At 37.6% G+C, this 14,745-nt stretch overlaps 1 protein-coding gene across 7 annotated transcripts in view; it reads right to left on the bottom strand.

The window, feature by feature from the left end:
• The window catches only part of SOX5 (SRY-box transcription factor 5), a 1,021,040-nt gene that overhangs the window by 991,014 nt on the left and 15,281 nt on the right, over positions 1-14,745 (bottom strand). The window contains exon 1 of one of the 7 annotated variants that reach the window (XM_040488996.1): positions 3,267-4,535. The exons of the other annotated variants lie outside the window; for them this stretch is intronic. The gene's annotated coding sequence lies outside the window, so the exon portion shown is untranslated. Of the gene's footprint in view, positions 1-3,266; positions 4,536-14,745 lie in introns of those variants that run through there. 7 annotated transcript variants of the gene reach the window in all.

Here is a 14,745-nt window from a genome sequence, read left to right as displayed (position 1 = left end):
TTAAAAAAAAAATCTGTGCCCCCCCACCCCAATGGCCATTAAATACTCTTAACAATGGAGTCCTTGAAAAGAGGAACCATGGCTATTATCCCTAGATGGGTGTGCCCCAAGATGAACACCTATATGAACATGCTCAATGCGTTCACTGAGCCAAAAATGCAGAGCCGAGCAAGCTGTGCTTGAGATGCACAAATTAAGGATGTGACAGAAGCCTGTGCATCCCAGCCTTCCTTGGAAAGGGAAGGCAAAGGACAGCTGCTCCTTGGCGGTGCCCCCAGGGGTGGGTGGGGAATGGGCACTCTGGAAACACATCCCCAGAGAACAGGGGAGAGACCAGGGCTGGCCCCTCCGGGAAGCAGAAGGCCAAGAAAAACCCTGCACTCTCCGAAAACACGCAAGAGCAAAGGGCAGGAGTGAAAGTTCTGGGGATGGAGCCCTGGACAACTTGCCTGGCTCCCTGAGGTTTTCCCACCCACTCACCAGGTATAGAAACCAGGCAGAGTCAGGGCAAAGGCCGAAGTAGGAAGTTGCCATGGAACCCAAAGTGTGGAAATACAGGAACTCCTCCATCACCGAACTGTAAAACTAAAACACAGGTCACTTACCAGCCCATATTTGGGCTCAGATCAGCTCCGGGCCTGGTTCTAATGGTAATTCAGTGTACACGGTATGAAGTGAGGGCTCCCTGGAAGACCCCTTCTGCAAAACAATATTGCTGTATTTTCCCATCCCTAACTACCAGAAGAGCCAGAAATTCTAAGTCTAGTAAATGTTTATGAAAAACAACCCTTCATACATTTCTATTTAAAGTACAAATACTCCTGGGTATAGTTAAGTTAAAAAAAAAAAAATGTAGGATACATTTGTGTTTGCTTTCTTTTGTGAAAAGAACCAGGACAATGAAGAAGCCCAGCATGTCTAGGGTAGATACTGGGTGATTTAAAAACGGTTAAAGACGGGACACACTGAGAGATTAATTTTGCTCGCTTTTCCGATAGGACTGTCTCTGGCACAACCAAGGATTCTGTGATGAGGAATTAAGACTCTCAACGGACTCTTAAAGTTTAAAACTTCCCCGGCACTATCTTATTATGTTTGTATTTACACCTGGGTAAGCGCTGTCACTGTTGCTAGAGCATGAAGTATGAAAATCATACAGAAAAATAAGGTATCTGTTGTGACCACTTGTTCTGTTTTCCCTGTTCTAAAATTTGCCTCGTAGCAAGTGCAACAGAACACAATTCTGTTCCTGATAGAACCATTCCTTAAAGCTAGTCTGCTTTTGAAAACCATTCTCCACCAGGGCCTGTCCCAGCTCCTCTATAAGCGGCTGACAATTGCTTCACTCCCCCAAGTGTTTCTTCACCCCTCCCAGATGCCACCAAAAGAAAAACAGAAAGTCTCTCAGTAGCACTTTGCTTCGCAGCAGGAAGCTGTACTGTTTGTGATATCCATTTTGATACAAACCTAAATTAGGCCTCTGGAAATAGGTAATGCATAAAAAGAAGCGTTTTGTGTCACCAAATTATTATTATAGGTTACTGTTAACCCTTGGAAGATAGAGGTGAGCTCTGCAGCTCCCCACTGAGGTGACGATTTGTCATGAAATCACAGGCCCTACCTCGAAAGATGGTTCAGGTGAGCTTGCGATAAGGCAAACTATCCGGTTGACCTATAGGATTCTGATAGCTAGTTTAAGCGGGGGAAGCTACAAGAAATACCAGTTAAACAAAAGGATCAGCACAGCATGTGGAGCCAGCAGTCGGCTAGCACAAGTTTTACAGCTGACAGAGCCTAGGGATGTAGGGAAACGAAAACGGCTCAGGATGTTTTACTATCAGACAGACTTAAGACTCTTCAAAAGCTCTCCTTGCAAAGACATGTTGAGGGGCAAAAGTTCAGAGCCACGGCTATTTTTTTAAAGGTCACTTGTGATAAAACTGGTAACTAGTCCTGTTGAGATAATAAATTGGAAAATTGAATACCCTGACGCTTCTATTTCTTCAGATAGCCCAGATGGTAAATAAATTTTGTTTTTGAAATTCCTTGCACAAAAATTTCAGTTTCTGGTCCATAACTGAGATTCAGAGAAATCTAAGAACTGACCCTAAAACTATCCCGGCGTCTCAATCCTAACTCCAAGTTCTTGAAAACATGTGGCATTGTACCTTTTCTAGTTTAATCTTTGTAATATTTGATTCTCTCTTACTCTTCTTTCTTCATCACTACCTTAAAACAAGCAGCATTCACAATGTTAATAATTATAAACATAACTGAATTCCAGAATTCAGTCGAAGACCGCTTTCTATGAACCTGTATGTAACCTGATGGAAACACATCGAACACACATGACCTCTTCTCGTCTTTCAGTCCACCTCGGATCACATGCCGATTAAAAAATGTACAGGAGTCATTATGTCATATGATAATAACTCGGCTTTCCCTTCTTCCACAAGCATTCTCATTCCGTGTTTTGGTAAAAATTATCACATGTGCCTGGCTTATCTCATTAAAATAAACAGACACGACTGAGTTCATATCTCTTGAGACACAGTAAACACAATGCAAAATGTAATTCCTCAAATTGGAATAACTGATATCTACTGAATAAATAACTGAATAATTAAAGCTTCTTCAGAGTGAGAGTCATAAGTTTATGTAGAAGAGCAACAGAATTATTCTGCGACTGGTATCATGGAAAAAAAATAGCTAATAAGAACAACCAAAGTTTTATAAGGAGTTCAGTAGACTGTGGCCACCAGCCAAATTTCATAGCTGCACCACAGCTTTAGCGGAGTTGCTAAATTTGAAGGCAGAGTAAATGTTCTTCTCCCCTTTCCTAGACACAACCCATAAAATAATAGGTTCTCTTTAATGTCTAAGAATGTTGTTTAGGTCTCATTCAAGTCAACAACAAGAGCTTCAGTCTCAGAAAAAGCCTAGGCAATCGCCTTAAGCTGCAGTATGTAACACTTAAACAGCAAAAGTCCTGGAATCACTTGCTTCAGAGTGAGGCCATCACAGGATCCCGGTACAATTTCATTCAAGGAATTCCGACTAGCTAATTGCTTGGCATCCTCAGGATCTCTAGGTATCATCTGAATTCCAGCTACTGAAATTAAATCTCCTATGTTTCCATTTTCTAAAATAATTCCTCCATTCAAATATCCAAGAGCATTACATCTGGTCATAGTTAAAGCACCTTGCTGTTGACAAGGCACTTTCTTGAAAGTTTCTGCAGGCTATGTGTCACACACCGTGCTTACCTGGGCGGTCCATTCCCTGGGAAGTCGCTTTTCCTGCAGCCTCCTCCTTAAAAATATTCCTACACCCATGCTGATTTTGTATCTGTTCAGTTCAAATTTAGATTCATTGGTACTTTTCCATAGTTACATTTCTTGCTCAGTTGATATGTCCTTTTATTTATTCTGAAGTTTTCGATGTAAGACAAACAGGAATACCACCTTCTAAAATTACTACTATCCTACCATCCTCTGATGGAACATTAGTGGGAAGCAATATTCTCCAAAGCTATGAAGCATACACTGCCCTAAATTACATTGCAGTCGCTGCCCTGAGCTCACACATTTTTGAATAGAAAGGCTCCCAGGGATCTCTCTGTACTGACTGCATTTACTGCTTTAAAATATTTTTAACCCAGACGCTGAAGTGCCAGCCTTGCAGTTCCTCATGCTAATCCCAGCTTGGGTGGCTGTTCTTAAGGGAAAGCATTCAAAACATTGTAACAGTGCATCAACTTTGACCCTTTTCACTTAAACATGAGACTCTTAAAAAAAGTTTGAATTCCAGAGGGAATCACTGAACTTTGACCTGCTTAAAATTAGTTTTGTTTTAGTGCCTTCATGGTGACTCAACAGGCCAATTTTCCAGACACTTAAGACGTTTCTGCCCCTGAAGATTCCAGTTTAAGTCCACAGCTATGTTTGCTGGTCAGATCAGAACACTTTGTCCCAGGGTTTCAAGCAACAAATTCCCAGATCTCCATCTCTTTGCCAGATGTTGGCATTAGTTGGTATTAAGCTGGATCTAAACACACACACACACACACACACACACACACACACACACACAACACAACACATTCAGAGGAGAGGCTCTATTTTTCTTTTCTTGCCACATACAGTCTTTTAGGAAACAAAGTTTTCCACTCAAAATTCGGTCATGGAGAAATGTTTATCAGGATTATATAAACATTACTTACTAGCCTAACTCCTACAAGAATAAAACTCCTAACTTTTGGTAAGCAGTACTATGATACATTTATAATACAAGCTTTCTGAATCTACTTTTCTTAATGGGGAACAAAAAGGTACTCGGGTTTTATTTCTAATCTGTTACAGATTTTTTAAATTGTCAGTGAATAATTATATTGCAAATGGACCCTGACACAATATTATACTTTCCTCCAATGGAATTTCAAAAACAACATTTGTTGTGAAAAAATCCATGACAATTAATAGGTAAAATAAAGTTACCAAAGAACTAAAGGTATAGATATAGCACAATTCATTCAGTTTCATTTAATACCTCAAAACTGCTCCCCCTTTTAGGTAAACTTGCTTTTTTGCAAAAATAAAACAGCACCCAATTTCATTAATACAGTCTAAGATGTTTAATAAAAAGGAAGTAATTATTAGTCTAGAACAATTCTTGCATAAACTCTGTGCTTTAAATTTTTTAGAACAGTCGGGGATAAAGGCATTCAGGAAAAGAAAACCCATTTAGTACTACGAGATCAGAAAAAAAAAAAAAAGAAAAAGAAAGAAATGTTAACACAGTTAGTTAGCCAGGAAAAAAGAATCAGTATAACACAAATCAGTCTACAAAACTTACATACCATGTTAAACAAGAAGACTTTATTGTCTCCAGGAGTTGAGTTAGCTATACTGGAAAGCAACACAAAAGTGCATACGAGACCATATTTGAACGCTGCTTTGCACTTAAATCTATCAATTTTCAAAGAGCAACCGATGACATTCTTGAAATACAGGCATTTGATTCCTATTGTCAATGCCCAAAGCTGGAAATCAGAAGCTACAGGGTACAGTGTCACAAAAACTGATCACAGAAGAATTTGTTTTCTCTCCTATTAAGCAGCACTAATTCCAATGCTAATACTCAGAAAATAAAAACTACTCAACTGAGTCTCTCTGGCAATTATTTCTTTCATTTCCTACCCATTTAAGAAAGAACACAATAAGGATGTTCAGGGGTGCCTGAGTGGCTCAGTCAGTTAAGCGTCCAACTTCAGCTCAAGTCATGATCTCGCGGTCCAGGAGTTTGAGCTCCGCATCGAGCTCTATGCTGAAAGCTCAGAGCCTGGAGCCTGCTTTGGATTCTGTGTCTCCCCATCTCTCTCTCTGCCCCTCCCCCGCTCACTTTCTTGCTCTTGCTCACTCTCTTTCTCTCTCTCTCCCTCTCAAAAATGAAATAAACATTTAAAAAATGGTTTTTAAAAAGATGGTCAAATTGGGGTAAATGGTGAATGTTTTGGATATGTACATTACTGCTTCATTTTTATTTTATTCATAAATCATTCAACACATAACATTGTGAGTGGTAATGAATGGCCACAGATTTCTTAAATTAAGAAAATATTTTGAATTCAATTATTTTACATTTCAAGCACATGTAACTGGGTTCTTTACTGATGGCTAAGAAAACAAGCACTAATAGTTTTAAAAATTGAGTCAATTACTTATGTGAAGAGGTCAACTAAAATGAAAATTTCAAATGCTAGCAAATAGTACCTCCAATGACATGAAAATAAGTATGAATTATGTAAGATGCTAATGAAAATACATATATTTATAGATAAGACAGTGAATGGTAGTATTTAAATAAAATTATACAGAGACATTCCCATGTAAGGACCATTATCTGAAGAATCTGCCAACAAAGGATTAGCACTGTAGTTGCTTAATCCTTTAATTGTCTTAATAATAAAATATGCTACTAATTGTATAAGGTATTTTGGCCCTGCATTCCAAAAGACATATTTACATTTTTCTCTGTATACGTTGTAAAAGCTAATATACTGTGTCATTAAAAAGTAATGTGACTGGTTTTCATACAAACATACCATCTCATCCACATGCTTTCCTTTCACAGTGGTCCCCTTAGAACACGATTCCCTTACCCTACAGATCAGCCATCAGTCACAGTATTTCTACCACCTTCTGAAAGTGCTTTCTAAGTCTGGAACACACACACGCGCGCACACACTTCTAAATATCCTCAATGGTGACAAATTTCATAATTTGAAAGTCAATTTTAGCCGTTTTCATCATTTCAGGGAGACATTTATAGCCAACTCTGGTGAATAAAAAAAAGGATGATGAATCTTGGTATAAAATACGAATAGAAAGTAATGAGATGGATGTTTTAGTCAGGCTTGCAAATGATTCAAAAGACAATTCTGAGAGGAAGTTTTCCAAAATGTTTTGAACAAGGGCATCATTGAAATCAGGGTATTGCTTCTCTGGGTGACAGTCTTGAAAAACAACATTAATATGAATGCATAAGTGATAGCACAATTGTTTTTAAAAATCAAACTTGGTACTTTTCACTCATACTCTGCATATATGAAATAAGCAGATATGCATTTTCATCTAGATGGTCATATATGTACATTCTGAAGCTTCCTCTGGGTAAAACGAACCAGAGGTTGATTTGCAAAATAATATATACAACATAAACTTAACTCTTGATCGTGCAAAAGAAAAAAAAACTTTATTTCCATAGTCACATATTTACATCCATCCACAATCTGTAGGCTTCTATAAACTTTTTTCTCTCCTATATACAGTCAAAATCTAACAAGAGCTCGCTGTGGGGTTATGCATAAAAACTGCAAATTTAAACAAGGTGCGATCGTATACTTTTTCACACATTATTGTATCATGCTGCACCAGAACACTAATGTATGCACAGTTCCAAAATAGCTTGGGCTATTACTGCACAGGCTTGAAAACTACTAAATCCCAATAAGAGCACATTTCAAAAACTGTTCCTTCATTATTGCACGCTAGTAAAGGTTGCTTTCGCTATTTATATTTTACAAAAGAAAAAATGCAGAAATGTCTATGACATTGCCTCATAATTCTGAGGTCTTACTTATTAGACTCTTTGTAGTTATAAAAGTTGTTTCATCGATATAAATATGACAATTGGACTCAATACTATTTAATCGACTCAATTATGGAACAAGTGTGCTTTTTTCCTTATGCTGCCCTACTTTCTTTTAAGTTGCATTTGAATTATTGATGAAGTTGCAATAAAGCATTTCTTTGTTATACATAGTTTAGAAGTAGAGAATGATGTTTCACGGTTAATTTTTAGACTGATAGTGATAAAATAAACACACTTGTCCTTTCAAAGAAAGTCAATAGCATGGTACAAGCTTAAAAGATTGACTTTTCCTTTTTTTCTACTGTCTTGAAAATATGTTGGGCAGAAATCATGAATATAAATACAAATATAAAAGGAGAAGATAGTGAGCAATGTGCACTATAGAAAATACAAGTAGGGTCTTCCTGGGTATTGAAAAGATTTACACCTGTGATAAATTTAGGTTCTGTTATTCCTCAAGTATTCAGAGGACTTTAGTTATGTGGCAGGATGAGGAACCCAAAAATGGCAGAATGAATAGTTTTGGGGACAGGGACATTTCTTATTTAGACTACCTAATCATTGCACAACTGATGCCACTTCCACTCCGTTTTCCAAACAGTCAGAATGATCTTTTTAAAATGCAAATCTAAATCCTTTAATCTCTTGCCCTTGCTTTTTTGATAAAAACTCCAGATCCTTAGCAGCAACTACAAGACCCTGCTTAAGACAAGTCCTGCCTCCTCCTCCAGTCTCATTCTTTGAAACTTTTGCCCCTCTCTTTCGCCACTCTGGTTTTCTTTAGTCCCTCAATACTCCAAGCTGTAGCCCACCTCAGAGCTTTGCACATGCTGTTCTCTATTCCATATTCACCCACACCTTCTCTACCTAGTTACGTCCCCTTACCTCTCCTCATATCCCAGCCAAAATGTCTCTTCCTCCTGGAAGCTTTCTTTGACCTCCAGAATAAATCAAGTTACCCTATAACCCCTTTATAATTTCCTATACTCTTCTGTCATAATGCACTCCATAGTAGTTATCACTAATACCATAGCATGACTGTTAGTCAACCTACATTCACCAAGTTACCAGAGTAATGGATGAGCTCCATTCCCTCTGTGAAACACACTATTGGCCATAGCACCCTCGTGGCAAAACGGCCACTCTTAACACACACACACACACACACACACACACACACACACACACACACACTCATACCATTTTAATTGCCTGCTTGATCCTAAGTCCATTTATGCCATTTCTACTTCCTATTGGGTAAATTCATTAAACATTACATAACTAATAAAATATGAGGACAAAAGTGTTTTTAGTGGCACTAGATTAAATGTCTTAGAAAAAATAAAGGCAAATTGTTTTTAATAACCACTAAAGTTCTCTTTACTTCATAAAATTGGGATAAAACTCAAAAAAAATCTACGCAAATTCTGCACTTAAATTCCTTGCCAAATGCCTTTAAGCTTCCCAGTCATTTTTAGTAAAAAAAAAAAAAAAAAAGCCATAGAATATATATTATGGGTGTAACTTACCCAAGAAGATGACACAGATCATCACTCAGGGGACCCATACTTAAAAGCCTTGACTATACATCAATTGATGGGCAAACTGATAAACAAGGATACACTGATGGATAAAGCACATGTTTAAAATCCTAAAATATTTAAAGTACATATCATTTCTTTAGTATTCTATATAAACAATTATGTTTATAATTTTTTAAAATCAACAGTCCAGCTAGCAGTCATAATTAAAATGAAGAAGAGAACGTTCCTCTATGCTATTTATTGACACAATTAGATGATTAACCTCCATCTTTCCCACTAGACTGGAAGCTCTGTAAGGGCAGGGACCAAATCTCTTTTGCTTACCATTGTAACCCCATTACTGAACATTTGTCACATGTGACAAAGACTTGCAATAAAAATATTTTAAATGAGTGAATGGTGATATTAGTCAAGCACAACAACATTCTTTATTTCAAATTATTAAGATCAATATGCAAATAGTTATACAGAGAATAAGAGCAAATGTGAATGTAATCACCTGAAAATTTCAAGGCACAGTACTTCAAGATAACATATGTCCTCTACTCAATAATGGAAAGATCATTCTTGTGTATATTTTTTAAAAATCTTAATTTTTTTAATTATTTTTTTTTAAAGCACTCTCTAGCACAGGGAAGTTTCTGCTTTTTAATTTATGAACTACACTTAAGATTATGTAGTTAGGTTTCCTTAGGTATCTAACCATGATTACCATATCATTATTAAGACTTCTGTATACTAGTTCCAAATCTGGCTACCATTTAATTTTATCTGGGTGCCTGGGTGGCTCAGTCGGTTAATTTTATCTGTAATGCAAAGTAATAGTAATGCTACCTGAAATGTATTTATCCCCTTTCTTCAAGAAATTCAAAGCAACCAATATCTTTTAAGCATACTGCTAAGTATATAAATGAGAACACAACTAAAATGAATTTTTATTAACAAAATAAAAGATATTAATCAGGAAGGTGAGCTATCTGAAGTTCAGGCACAAGATCAATCTGGGATAATTCTTTTAAGCCATGCTGAGTTTTGCCAGAAAATGCTTATAAACATTTAAAATTCCAAAGGACATGAAGGAATTCCCTAAATTTATGAAAGGTTTCTTTTCATTGCTGAGATGATATAAATAAAGGTATCTTTTCATCATTACATGTAACTGATTTATAAGTTTATGAATCAGAGAAAAATAAGTAAAAGCATTCTGGAAAATAAGGCAGGATATGGTTCATAAATTACAGCCAGATATACACAGGGGTAATGGTGTCAGTGTGGCCCCAACCTTTTAGTTAATTATGAGGAATTGTTAAACAGAAGGAAACCCTAAGTCATTATGACCCTGGCTAGCACACACAGACACACACATAGACACACACTGCCTCCGTGATTTGTAAAATATTTTAAAGCAACACAACTGTATTCTAAAACCTGATTTATTTTTTAATACTTGGGAGTTCATATGATCTCATTTTAACAGTTACATGGGTCAAATGCAAAAAATTGTCAAAATTTGTCTCCAGTACAATTTTTCCCCATTTAATATACAACTTATGCTCTAGAAATCTAGTTCAGAAGTCTTCAAGGTGGAGGCAAAATATAATCGTAATCTATTGGCATGCTAGTAAAAATATTATGACTTCCATTTACATTATTCATTCTATAGATATTCTTTATTCCCTCTTTATCTCATTCCTTTTAATTTCTATTTTTGTGTTCACCGCTAGTAAAATAATAATCTTTTTATTGATGGTGTACATACATGATCCTAAAAATTAGGAGAGCAGTGAAATAGATGCCCATCTGGGAAGCTGGAAAACCTAGGCCTATACTCTTATCCACATACTGCGCCAGAACGCCTCCTCCCTTACCAATGCATGGAGACACATCACCCCCATCACATGTTTACATCCAGTCAGCTGTCCTACTTCCAATTAAAATGTTCCCCTGGCCTCATTCATAAAGACATTTTATCCGAGGCTGGAATTATTTATTTTCCCCCCTGTCACCCATTTTGCCTGCCCTCTCTTCACTTACCCCTCTGACAACCATCGGTTTGCTCTCTGTATTTATGGGTCTGTTTTTGCTTTTTGTTTGTTGGTTTGTTTGTGTTTGTTTTGATTTTTAGAGACCACATATAAGTGAAATCATATGTATTTGTCTGTCTTTGTGTGAATATGTCACTTAGCATAATACCCTTTAGGTCCATCCAAGTTGTCATAAAAGGCAAAATCTCATTCTTTGTTATGGCTGAGTACTATTCCATTGTGTACATATACAACATCTTCTTTATTCACCAGTTGATGGACACTTAGGTCACTTCCATATCTTTCCTGTTGTAAATAATGCTGAGATAAACATAGCAGTGCATGCATCTTTCCAAATTAGTGTTTTTGTTTTCTTTGGGTAAACAACGAATAGAATAGCCAGTTCATATGGTAATTCTATTTCTAATATTTTGAGGAAGCGCCATACTGTTTTCTGTGTGGTTTTATTTTTTAATCTAATTATTAACAGATTGCCACAGGGGCCCTCATTTCACCACAGGAAGAAGTTCATGTTAATGCCATTCTCTTTCTTTCCTTCATCATTTGTTACACATTACAGTCTCACATGCTTTAGGAAATGGATTATGGATGACGTCATCTAATTTTTAGCTAAATTAACCCTCATGACATGGACAAGTGTTTTTTTTTATTTTTATTTTTGAAATTTATTGTCAAACTGGTTTCCATACAACACCCAGTGCTCATCCCAAAAGGTGCCCTCCTCAATACCCATCACCCACCCTCTCCTCCCTCCCACCCCCCATCAACCCTCAGTTTGCTCTCAGTTCTCAACAGTCTCTTATGCTTTGGCTCTCTCCCACTCTAACCTCTTTTTTTTTTTCCTTCCCCTCCCCCATGGGTTTCTGTTAAGTTTCTCAGGATCCACATAAGAGTGAAAACATATGGTATCTGTCTTTCTCTGTGTGGCTTATTTCACTTAGCATCACACTCTCCAGTTCCATCCACGTTGCTACAAAGGGCCATATTTCATTCTTTCTCATTGCCACGTAGTACTCCATTGTGTATATAAACCACAATTTCTTTATCCATTCATCAGTTGATGGACATTGAGGCTCTTTCCATAATTTGGACAAGTGTTTTTAAAAGACTTCCTACAAAACAAGATAATCTAGGGATTTCCAAGTAATACGAATAATGTAAATATAAATGAACATGGGAAAATGACAAAAGTGTATCTCATAGACCACTGCTAGCTCTTTGTTAGTCACATTTCAAGGAAAATCTATAAGAATTCAAAAAATAGAGGGGTGCTTGGGTGGCTCAGTTGGTTAAGCATCCAACTTCGGCTCAGGTCATGATCTCATAGTTTATGAGTTCAAGCCCCCCATCGGGCTCTCCACTCTCAGCTCAGAGCCCACTTTGGATTTTGTATCTCCCTCTCTCTCTCTGTCCCTCTTTCACTCCCATTCCCCCTCTCTCAAAAGTAAATAAACATTAAAAAATAATGTAAAAACATAGAGAAATTCTCTGGAAGGCTGTTTGTGGTGGATGCTGTGGTATGCTACCTGGTGGCCCTCATCTCCCAGATGCCAAGAGTGTTGGCTACTGAAGACTCCCTTCCTTAAGAACTGCCCTCATCTTGGGGCACCTGGGTGGCTCAGTTGGTTGAGCGTCCAGCTTCGGCTCAGGTCATGATCTCACGGTTGGTGAGTTCGAGCCCCACGTCGGGCTCTGTGCTGACAGCTCAGAGCCTGGAGCCTGCTGTGGATTCTGTGTCTCTCTCTGGCCCTCCCCTGCTCGTGCTCTTCCTATCTCTCAAAAGTAAATAAACATTAAAAAAAAAATTAAAAAAAAAACTTCCCTCATCCAAAGTTCCATCCCCTCACCAAGGATGGCCCACATCCGACAACAACCTCTGTGAGGTTACAGAGGCCTGGCCCCTTTGCCTCATTTCAGGACATCTCTAAGAAGCCATCCAGTTCCAGAGCTCCCCATAGATTAGCTGTACCCTCAGGTGTGGCACACTCAACTTCTCCATGGGCCCATCCTGCTTCTCTCAACCCCTCACAGGTGTTGTTCCCAAAAGCCCTTGCAGTAAACCCAGTGCACACAAATTTACACGTCAGAGTTGGTGTCCAGGAAATTCTGATGTACTGCCACTCTTACTTCTACTGTCATTTAAGCAGACCCTTGCTCTAAGTGTTTATTGTGCCCTAATGAATGTGTGTGTGTGCGCACACACACACACATTCTGTAGAATCATGCACTCTAAAAATTTTACAGATGGGACACCCCTAAAGTATTAATATGTCACCAAATATGCAAATACAGCATTCTAACTGCTGACTTAAGGAGCCAGATTTTCATTTTTTGGCTAACACATCATTAGTTCATTCACAAGCAAAGCAAACCACATTACTCAACACTACAAGGTTCCCCAAAGCCCACAAGACAGAATCTCGTGAATAGGAGTCTACAATAAAAAGATCACCCTGATCTGACCACTTTCCACAATCATAGCCTCATCTCAGCTTGTCCCCATCATGCTCTACTGACACCAAACAATCTGTAATTTCACCAACACACCATGCCATTTCTCACCTCCTTGCCTTTTTACTTATGTCACACTGCCTGGTTGGAATGCTCTCCTCCCTTCTCGGAGCACCACTCCCTGCCATACTTAGCTTAACTCAGAGCCTTACTAAGGGCAGGTTTCTGGGAACAGTGTGTCTGAGTGCAGGCAACACAGGGGTGCAAAGTCTGCAGAAATGTTAAGAAGCATAATATAAGTAAAAGGCAGGGGGCTTTTTATTATCATCTGGCTCCAACAATTCTAAATTATGTAATAATAAAATGGTCCTTCCCACCAGGGCTGACTGCCCCAAAGGCCCACCTTGAATATGCCACTCACCCAATTTTAAGCCTTAGACTCAGGAATTCCCAGTAAAAATTGAGCAATCCTAGTAAAACGTTAGGTTTGAATACAGGTCATTATTAACCCCAAGAAAACTAAAAAAGTTGTATAAAAAGTATAAGTAATAAATTCATGATATCTCAGAGATAAACAACATTTACAAAGTCAAAGTGACTGTGTTTACTAAACTGATTTAACCCCCCTACGCACCCACAAAAAAAGATGAAATTATATTGGAAGAAAGGGAAAAGGAGTATGTGTGGTTTTAGATAGGTGAGGTACAGGAAGATTTGCAAAACAAAGCCAAATAGTAGCAAATAGATTGATAACGTTTTTTTAAATAATAAAATAAGGAGTAAACATTTTATTTAGAAATACAGAGTTGAAAGTGGTGGCAATGGGTAGACATGATCATTAGTAAGGTAGGAGTGGTATTTTATTATGGAACTTTGAGTTTATATAACACACATATAGTATTCTACTATGTATTTAACTGATGAATAAAATACTTAACTCATACATCAATTCACTTAGTAAACCTTCCCCAACCTGGCTCTCAAAATACTCTATCACTACACCTATCACACGGATACATAATTACCGGTTTATGTTACTTGCTCCCCTATCAAATCAACATTCCTTCAGACAAGAACCAACATTTATTTATATTTGTATCCCCTGGCAAAAGTGATACTTAAATTTAAATTTAAATCTGAATTCAATAAATATTTACTGAGCTCCAAGTAGACAAAAGTTGTAACAAGATACAGGTTTCTGATTTCAAAGGATAATATTTATAACCATAAAATGTCATCATATGGTAGAACTCATTATTTGCCAAGGATTGTTTTAAGTGCTTTGTATCCATTCTACCATTGATTCCTCACAACTGCTTACTGATATGATTATCATCATTCTGCAGATGAGGGAATCACAGACTGAGAGGTTAAATAAATTGCCCAGCTCGAAAGAGTAAATGATGATCCAAAATAGGGGTATAATAATGAACTACAGCATCTACTTCCAAGGCACAAACTCACAATTACATCTCAAAGGATAAGACATGTTCACAACATGCTTACAATATGGTACAATATATAATTAAGTCATAAAAGTGGTTACAGATGTA

This window comes from Herpailurus yagouaroundi, unplaced genomic scaffold, assembly GCF_014898765.1.
Source record: "Herpailurus yagouaroundi ecotype Mexico unplaced genomic scaffold, PumYag 166, whole genome shotgun sequence".
Taxonomy (NCBI): Eukaryota; Metazoa; Chordata; class Mammalia; order Carnivora; family Felidae; genus Herpailurus; species Herpailurus yagouaroundi.
Note: the sequence above shows the minus strand (reverse complement) of the source record. Positions and strands in the feature narration are given on the sequence as shown.